The sequence below is a fragment of the Rattus norvegicus genome, chromosome 16, assembly GCF_036323735.1.
Source record: "Rattus norvegicus strain BN/NHsdMcwi chromosome 16, GRCr8, whole genome shotgun sequence".
Classification (NCBI taxonomy): Eukaryota; Metazoa; Chordata; class Mammalia; order Rodentia; family Muridae; genus Rattus; species Rattus norvegicus.
Window position 1 is genome coordinate 40,305,403 of NC_086034.1, and position 9,388 is coordinate 40,314,790.

General features: G+C 42.1%; 1 pseudogene; it reads right to left on the reverse strand.

Moving 5' to 3' along the window:
• Positions 1–1,467: 1,467 nt before the first annotated feature.
• On the reverse strand, positions 1,468–5,620 carry LOC134482543 (uncharacterized; annotated as a pseudogene).
• Between the last annotated feature and the right edge of the window lie 3,768 nt (positions 5,621–9,388).

Consider the following 9,388-nt stretch of genomic DNA (forward strand, 5'->3'; position numbering starts at 1 on the left):
GATGGATGATCACTTTAATATGTTCTTGGATTCAGTTTATGAGATTTATGAATATTTTTTCACTGATATTCATACTGGAAATTGGTCTGAAGTTCTCGTTCCTTCTTGGGTGTTTGTGTGATTTAGGTATGAGTGTAATTGTGTTTCACTGAATGAAATGGGCAGTGTTCCTTCTGTTTCTATTCTTTTGGAATAGCTTTAAGAGTATTGGTATTATGTTTTCTTTTGAAGTTTGATAGAATTCTGTACTAAAAGCATCTGATTCTTGGCGTTTTATTACTTGGCAGTCTTTTAAGGACTGCTTCTGTTTCTTTAGGAGTTATGGTAATTTTAGTTGACTACCTGATCCTGATTTAACTTTGGTAACTGGTACTTGTCTAGAAAATCTTCCCTTTGACCTAGATTTTTCCAAGTTTGGTGAGTATTGCCTTATGTAGTAGGAGTTGATGATTTTTTTGGATTTCCTTGGTTTCCGTTGCTATGTCTCTGATTTCATTCCTGATTTTGTTACTTTGGATACTGTCAAACAAAGAAAATCAATAGAAATAGACAAACAAACAACAGCAACAGCAACAACAACAAAACATGGCATGCACTCCCTTATAAATGGACATTAGAACAAAAGCTTGGATTAGCCAAGATTCAGTCAATAGAAAACATGAACCTCAAGAAGAAGGATGACCAAAGTGAGGATATTTCAGTCCTTTTAGATGGGAGAACAAAAGTATTAATAGGAGGAGTACTGGCAAGTATTGTGAGTCAACTTGAAATAAGCTGAAGTTATCCCAGAGAAAGGAGCCTCACTTGAGGAAATGCCTCACGAGACTCAGCTGCAAGGCATTTTCTCAACTAAGATCAAGAAAGGAGGACACAGCCCATTGTGAGTGGTACCATTCCTGGTCCGGTAGTCTTGGCTTCTATAAGATAGCAAGCTGAGTAAGCTAGCAGAAACAAGTCAGTAAGAAATATCCCCACATGACCTCAGTATCAGCTTCTGCTTGCTGACTTGCTTGAGTTCCTGTCCTAACTTCCTTTAGTGCTGAACAGCAATGTGCAAGTGTAATCTGAATAAACCCTTTCTTCTCCAACTTGCTTCTTGGTCATGATGGTTGTGCAGGAATAAACACCTTAACTAAGATAGGAGGAAATACAGAGACAAAATTTGGAGCAGAGCCTGAAGGAAAGGCCATCAATAGATTGCCCTAGCTGGTGATCTAACTCAAACATATACAGCCTCAAACTCACAGAGTATTGCTGATGCCAAGAGGTGCATGCTGATAGGAGCCTGATATAGCTGTCCCCTGAGAGGTTCGGCCAGAGTATGGCTACTACAGAGGTGGAGGCTAGCAGCCAACCAAGGAACTGAGAGAGCTCGTCTCCCATTTGAAGAGTTAGAGAAAGGAAGGAAGGAGCTGAAATGGAGTGCAACAATACAAATTACGAACATGATACCAATCAATCGGTGTCCTCACAGAAGAAACCACCATCCAAAGATGCACATAGACAGACCTCAGTCTCCAGCTGCATAGTTAGCAGTGGATGGTCTTGTTTGGCGCCAATGGAAATAGAAGCCCTTGAGCAGCCAATGCTGGAAATCTCAGTGTAGGGTAGTGTGAAATAAGGCTTATACTGGCAGGGGAACACCTCACTAGGAGAAGAGAGAGGGAAAATGGATAGGGGTTTTTTGTGTCAAAAACCTGGAAAGGGATAATATTTGAAATGAAAATAAAAATAAATCCAATAAAAAATAAAGTAGTTAAATAAAGCAAACCAACACAGGAAGGAGAAGAAAAACAAAACAGAGGGAAAGAAGAAAAGATAGAAAGAAGTAAAGAAAGAAGTTAGGAAGGAAGTTAGAAAGGAAGAATGAAAAGAAAAAAGGAAAGAAAGAATCAGCTAGAACAACAATCACAACAACAACAGGTTGGAATCTACTCTCCTCACAGTTTTCTGCAGAATGCAAAATGGCAAGGCAACCTTGTGACTTAGCCATTTGAGCCTGCTTAGCACAAGAACTTTTCCTGTGTAGGCAAACATTTTGGAAACAACAACTTGCTGCAGGCATCTCTTGCCTTCTAATTCCTTCCTTCTTCCCACATCTACTGGCCATGGTTTTCCCCACAGGTATAGAGACCATCAGCCCAGACACACATTTGCATTTCAATTTTGATATTGGCTTTCTATGTGTCCACTTTCAGGGTTGTCAGGAGATTGCCTTTCATTTTGACTGAATCTCCTTCTGCTTATCTCTCTGTCTCTTTAGGTCTGTCTCTCTTTTTCTTACTGTCAATGCATGTCTCCTCCAAACTCTGTGTGACTACTCAATACTTCTTTCTAAATGGGTAGACATGAACCTGCTTTTCTCCATGGCTTTTGTTCATATGACCTTTGATCACAAGCTGCATCAAATGTATGGACTAAGGCTGGGTGTAAATATACCAGTACATTTGCCCTAACAGGAGAGAAATTCTGAGAACTTTGGCTCACTTTGGTTCTCATCAGGACATGAGGATTATCTCTCGCTCTCTCTGTCTATCTCTTTCTAGCTTCTTACTCATTCCTGTGTGTATTTTTCTATGCCCCCTATTCTTTATCACACACATAAACATAGCTCTATCATACACACACATACAAACACACAACCATACAAACACACCCACACACACACACACACACACCCACACACACACATATAAACACACACATAAACACTCACACATACATAGGTGTATTTGGTTATGTCTCCTCTTATTTATTATTCAGATACACATAGCTCTATCACACACACACACACACACACACACACACACACAATCACAAAATTTAGTCTAGTTTTATTTTTTTCTTTTCAGCTTTCATATCTTTTAGATTCATTAAATTATCTAGATTCTGGGAACTGAGGGGTAGTCTTCCAGCCAGATTTCAACTCATATTTACCTACCTAACAATGTATGAGACTATGTACCTATTGGGCTAATTGATAACCTACATGTATCTTTTTGAAACTGTCTGTAGACAGTTGGTCTATTTAGGTAACTGAAAAGCAAGTATGTACTTTAATCTGTATCCATAATTCTAAAGATACCTAAACACAAACACTGAATAAAGTGGGAGGTAGATATTTATTCACATTGGAACATGATTTACAACTTGACATGGGACAGGTGTTAAGTTGTGGAAAATCTTGTCAGGAAGCACAGTGCAAATTCCAGAAGAGGCTGGTGTGGAGTGTGTCTAGAGCTTGAAAACCACAGTGTGCCATGTGCCAGTTCCTCCAGGGAAGAGTGTATGCCCAGTAATTCCCAGTCCCCGGATTTGCAGGTATTCTGATTGTGGAGAGCATCTGAAATTCACTTTGTGTAGAACCTACGGCTGTAGTCCCTGAGTGCCTTGACCATGAGCGGAGCAGATCTCTTAACAGGGGCCTTTTTGCTGTCTTTTGTTCAAGGGGGCAGGCAGGCAGGCTTCTGGGCTCCTGGATGGGTAGGAGCCTCAGGAAGACTGTGGGAAGTTGGTGCAGAGGCAGTCCTTCTGGGTCTAGGCTCCCTTTATTGACTAGGGCTTTTGCACAAGGTATGGAAGGAGATCATGATGATCTGTCTTGCTTGTATCCTCTTGGCCCTTGAGCTTTGGATGTGGACTCTGAGGGCCTGCAACCTCTCCTCTTGGGACTCCTGATGTTACAGTGTTGCAGAGGACCCAGGCCTACTCTTGGTTTGCTTGCTTGTCTTTGTTGTGGACTGTGTCTTCTCTTCTGACTGCCTAGGCTCAGCTTCTTCTTTGGCAGATTGGCGGTGAGTAACATCCCTGATGCCAGCAGGGTGTTTACTAAGGAGCCCTGGGTGGGATTTCTTGTGGCAGCAATCTGCAGACAAACAACCTGAATAGACTGGCATTTTGTGGTTCTTTCTGAGTTCCCAGCCCCAAGGTGAGGCTCTTCCTCCTTCTGAGAGGAAGATGGCTGTGAGACAACATCCACAGCAAGGCAGGCTTTGCCACTTCACCGAGTAGCTGGACTAGCAGAGTCAACAATGGAACTCTGGTCCTTGGATCTTCGAGAATCACCTCGAGGAATGTTTGCTCCAGGCCTCTGCATCTACGCAAGCCAGGGGAGTTCATTCTTCCTCTTGCATGGTAGTGGAACTTGAAGAAGGAGATCAGCATTCATCATTGAGGCAGTCCAACACTGAACCAGTCCCAGGGGGTTCTTCCCGCTCCCAGCGGCCTGATGGATGATTTCTCTGTGCCCCCAAAACACAAGCCACTTGTGTTACCCTGACCTAGCCAATGGCATTCTTTAGAGAGGCTTGGCTCCTTCATGCTCAAAGGTTCCTCAAAGTTTGCAGAGTGGGTTCCTACCTGCCCTGGATTCAGTAGAGCTAGCTGTTGCTTGGAGCTCCAGTTCTCTTTTGGGTGCAGGCTTCGATGCTGAGGTGTCTGTGGGTAAGAACCTGTGTTGGTTTTGTGGCTATGGCTCAGTCAGGAGATTGTACGTGGTCTGTAGTTGCTGAGCCCAAGGAAGACCACTCTCCCAGCTACTCGGTTTACCTGCAATACGTGCTCCTGGTTTGTCTATTCTAGATCAGTACTCTGCTGCGCTGTCCTGTGGCTCCTCAACAAGCCAAAGTCAAGGGGGGGCCTGCTCAGGTTGGGGTCCCAGCAGCAACCCCAGTGACCACTTGGCTACTAGGTCCTTAAAGAAGGGACCAGGAGCTGCTGTTTTTTCAACGACTTTATGGTCTTTCTGAAGTCAATCTCTGCCAGGCTTTCGAACAGAACATTCAGAGAAGACAGTTCCTTCAGCACTTTGTTGTTCTTTCCTGGGTTGCTCTTTTGACAGGGACTATCCAGGATCTTCTGCAGGATGCCTGCCTGAGTGCCTGGTTCCATGTCCACAGCCAAGGACAGGACAGGACACTCTGGGTTCGATCAGCACACTCGACCGAACTTGTGCCCTGCCTCTGGTGAGCTGTGTGGTCTCCTGAGTAGACGACACGTTCAGAGAGAGGCTAACCACCTAGTGGTCCTTGCCTTTCTTTGTGTTCCCCTTTTATACCTACACCTGGCAGGTGGAATCATGGCCATGCTTCCTCCTCACTAAGGCTGTTACTGATTCGTCCATAAACCAACATGTAGAATGCAAATTTATGCATTCCTGGAGCCTTTTACAAAGCTGCAGTCTAAGTAGGTCAAGGACATCCACGTAAGATCAGATGCACTCAAAATAATAGAAAAAAATTGTAGGGAGCCTCGAATAAATGGGCACAGGGGGAAATTTCTGGAACAGAACATCAGTGGCTTATGCTCTTCGATCAAGAATAGGCAAATGGGACCTCATATAATTGCTAAGCCTCTGCAAGGGAAAGATTACTGTCATTAACACAAAACAGCAAACAACACATTGGGAAAAGATCTTTACCAATTCTACATCAAATAGAGGCCCTATATCCAATAGATACAAAGAACTCAAGACGTTACACTCCAGAGAATCAAATAACCCTATGAAAAATGGTGTACAGAGCTAAACAAGAGTTCTCATCTGAGGAACATCTAATGGCTGAGAAGAACCTAATGATATGTGCAGTATCCTTAGGCATCAGGGAAATGCAGATTCCCTAAAACAACCTGGAGATTCCACCAAATCTAGTCAGAATGGCTAAGATCAAAAACTAAGGTAACAAAATTGCTGGTGAGGATGTGGAGAAACAGAGACAAGCCTCCATAGTCAGTGGCATTTCAACCTAGTACAACCACTCTGGAAATCAGTTCTGAGATTCCTCAGAAAATTAGATTTTGTACTACCTGAAGACCCACCTACACCACTTCTAGACATTCACTGAGTAGATGCTCCAACCTTTAGCAAGGATATTTGATCCACTATGTTCATAATACCATTGATTATAATACCCAGAAGATGTGAAGAAATCATGTGTCCCTCAACATAGCAATGGATACAGAAAATATGGGACATATGTTCAATGGAAAACTACTGAGATATCAGTACCATGACTTCATGAAATTCATTTATAACTGGATGGAACAAGAAAATATCCCAAGGGAGTTGAACCAAACAGACACACACAAATAAAACAAATCAATAAAAACAAACCAATAACAACAACAACAACAACAACCAAAAAAAAAAAAACCCAAATGGTATGCACTTACTTACAAATGGATATTAGAACAAAAGCTTGAATTATCCAGGAGACAGTCCAGAGAAAATGAACCTCAAGAAGAAGGACGACCAAAGTGAGGATATTTCAGTCCTTTTAGAAGGGGGAACCAAACTATTAATAGGAGCTGTGCTGGCAATTTTGTGTGTCAACTTGAACTAAGCTGGAGTTATCCCAGAGAAAGGAGCCTCAGTTGAGGAAATGCACCACGAGACACAGCTGTAAGGCATTTTCTCAACTAGGTCACCAAGGGAGGACCCAGCCCTTTGTGAGTTGTGCCATCCTGTGCCGGTAGTCTTGGCTTCTATAAGAGAGCAAGCTAAGAAAGCCACAGAAGCAAGCCAGTAATAAATATCTCCCCATGCCCTCTGTACCAGTTTCTGCTTCCTGACCTGCTTTAGTTCAAGTCCTCACATCCTTTGGTGTTGAACAGCAACATCAAAGTGTATGCTGAATAAACCCTTTCATCCACAACTTGTTTCTTCCTCATGTTTGTGCAGAAAGCGAAACCCTAACTAAGACAGGAGGAAATACAGAGACAAAATTTGGACCAAATTCTGAAAGAAAGGCCATCCGTAGACTGCTCTAGCTGGTGATCCAGTCCAAACACATGCAGCCACCAAACCCAAACAGTATTGATGATGCTAAGAGGTGAATGCCAATAGAAACCTGATACAACTGTCTCCTGTGAAGTTCTGTCAGAGCATGATTACTACAGAGGTGGAGGCTAGCAGACAACCATTGCACATAGAGAGAAGATCCCCCATGGAATATTTAGAGAAAGGATGGGAGGAACTCAAAGTAGTGCAACAATACCCATTAAAAACAATAATACCAATCAATGTCAGCTGGCAGGGATGAAACCACTATCCAAAGAGTACAAATGCACAGACCCAAGTCTCCAGCTTCATATACAGCAGTGGATGTTCTTTTTGGGTGCCAATGGAAGGAGAAGCCTTTGACTAGGCAAGGCTGGAACCCTCAGTGTAAGGCAATGTCAAGGCAGGGAAGTGTGAAAGCATTGATGGATGTGTAGGGGAACACCTTACTAGAAGAGGAGGGAGGGAAAAATGGATAAGGAATTTATGGAGAGAAAACCTTGAAAGGTGATAATATTTGGAATGTAAATAAAAAATCCAGTAAAATGCAAAGGAAATAAAGAAACCAAACCAACCAAAGAAAGAAAAGAAAAAAAAGATAGAAAGGAAGAAAGAAACAGAGAGGGAAAGAAGAAAGAAAGGAAGGAAGAAGGAAGGAATGAAGGAAGGAAGGAAAGAAGGAAGGGAGGAAAGAAAGAAAGAAAGAAAGAAAGAAAGAAAGAAAGAAAGAAAGAAAGAAAGAAAGAAAGAAAGAAAGAACACTACAATAGCAATTGGCTGGAATCTACTCTCCTCACAATTTTGTGCAAAATGCAAATATGTAATTTTTGAGTTTTAGACTATCATTTATGTGTAGCTGTATCTATCAGAAGAGTGTCTGCCCTGGTTTTATTTTGTAGATCAAGCTGATCTAGAATTCATAGAGTTCTGCCTGTCTCTGTCTCCTGTATCTGCTGTGTTTTAACTCAGATGCTGTGTTGCAGCTTGTCACAACCCCATCCCTTTATTTACATGGAGAGTCTTTTGGCTTTCTGTCTGATTCTGGCTGCAGCAGCCAACTTAGTGCTGCACTTTTTAACAACATGACTACAGAGCACTTCCCATAAGGCAAGACTGGGCCAACCTGCCTTGCCAAGCTTGGAAGGATCTGAAGTGGCGTATCTCATATTTGCGATCTCTGGGAAGTTTCCACAGGAGCTACTATGGCTGCATTCAGCCCATGTATAACCCAGACTTGGTTCCTCCCACTCAGCCACAGTTGCACCCTGCCCTTGAGAAAAGTCCCAATTTCTGTGTTTTGTTTTGAAATTCAGTAAGGGCTTCTTAAAAGAAAGCCACCGTCCATGCTATCTCTCTGCATGTTCCTGCTCCTGGTCTGGAAAACTTCTTCCTTCTCCTCTTGTGTAGTTCTGATAAGCTTTGGCTTTGGTTTCCTCCCGCTCTTCCTCCTCCTACTCCTCTTCCTCCTTCTCCGCCTCCTCTTCCTCCTCTTCCTCCTCCTCTTCCTCCTCTTCCTCCTTCTTGTTTTCCTTCTCCTTCAAGAGACCAGGTCTGTTATGGGGTATTGCAATTAAAACTTGGGTTCTAAGTAGGTTCTTGTTCCACATTTTGTGCAATTTATAGAATATAGGCCCAGGTTCTTCCTCCCAGCTCCCTGCTCTAAGAAACCATACTCAGACTCAAAATATATGTACAAATACCTTGGCTATATAACCTGGCTCCTCTTTGACTAGGCCATTGCTTAAATTAACCCATTCATTTTAATGACATTCAGCAAAATAGCAAGTTGCCTGTGTTCAGGGACAATGTTTGTATCTCTTTTGGCTGATCTTACTCCTGACTCTGCCCCACATTTATTTCTCTTCTTGGATGCCCTACCATCTATTTCCTGCCTAAGCCACAGGCCATCAAATATATTGATAGGTACCATATTTACACAGACGTAAGATATTCTCTCTATAGTCTTTCTGCTGACAGTAATGGAGAAGTGTTCATTGTGCTCTACATTGCAACCAGTATGTAATTTTCCTGGAGGTTTTTATCTTAGGGCCTGAGCAACTGGTGTTCTGTTGAGGAAAGTGTCTCCTGTGCCAATGTATTAAGGTACTCCTTCACTTTCTCTTCTGTTGGATTTAGTGGGGCAGACTTTATATGGAGGGCTTTGATCCACTTTAATTTGAATTTTGTTCAGGGTTATATACGGATCTATTTCATTCTTCTACATCTGGTATCCAGTTAGACCGGCACCGTTTGTTGCAGATATTTTCATTTTTCAATAATAGTTTTGGCTTCTTTGTCAAATATCAAGTGTCCACAAGTGTATGGTTTATTTCTGTGTCTTTTATTCTTTTCTAGTGATTAACCTGTCTGATTTTTTAACCACTACATGTGAGATGTATTGCTATAGCATGATATAAGGGATGGCAAGACCTTAGAATTTCTTTAATTGTACAGGATTGTTTAGCTATCCTGATTGTTTTCTTTTTCCATATGAATTTGAGAATTGCTATTTCAAGATCAGTAAAGAATTTGTTGTAATTTTGATGGGGGTTGCATGGAATCTGTAGATATTTGTAAAATGGTAATTTTTACTATGTTAATACTGTGGATCCA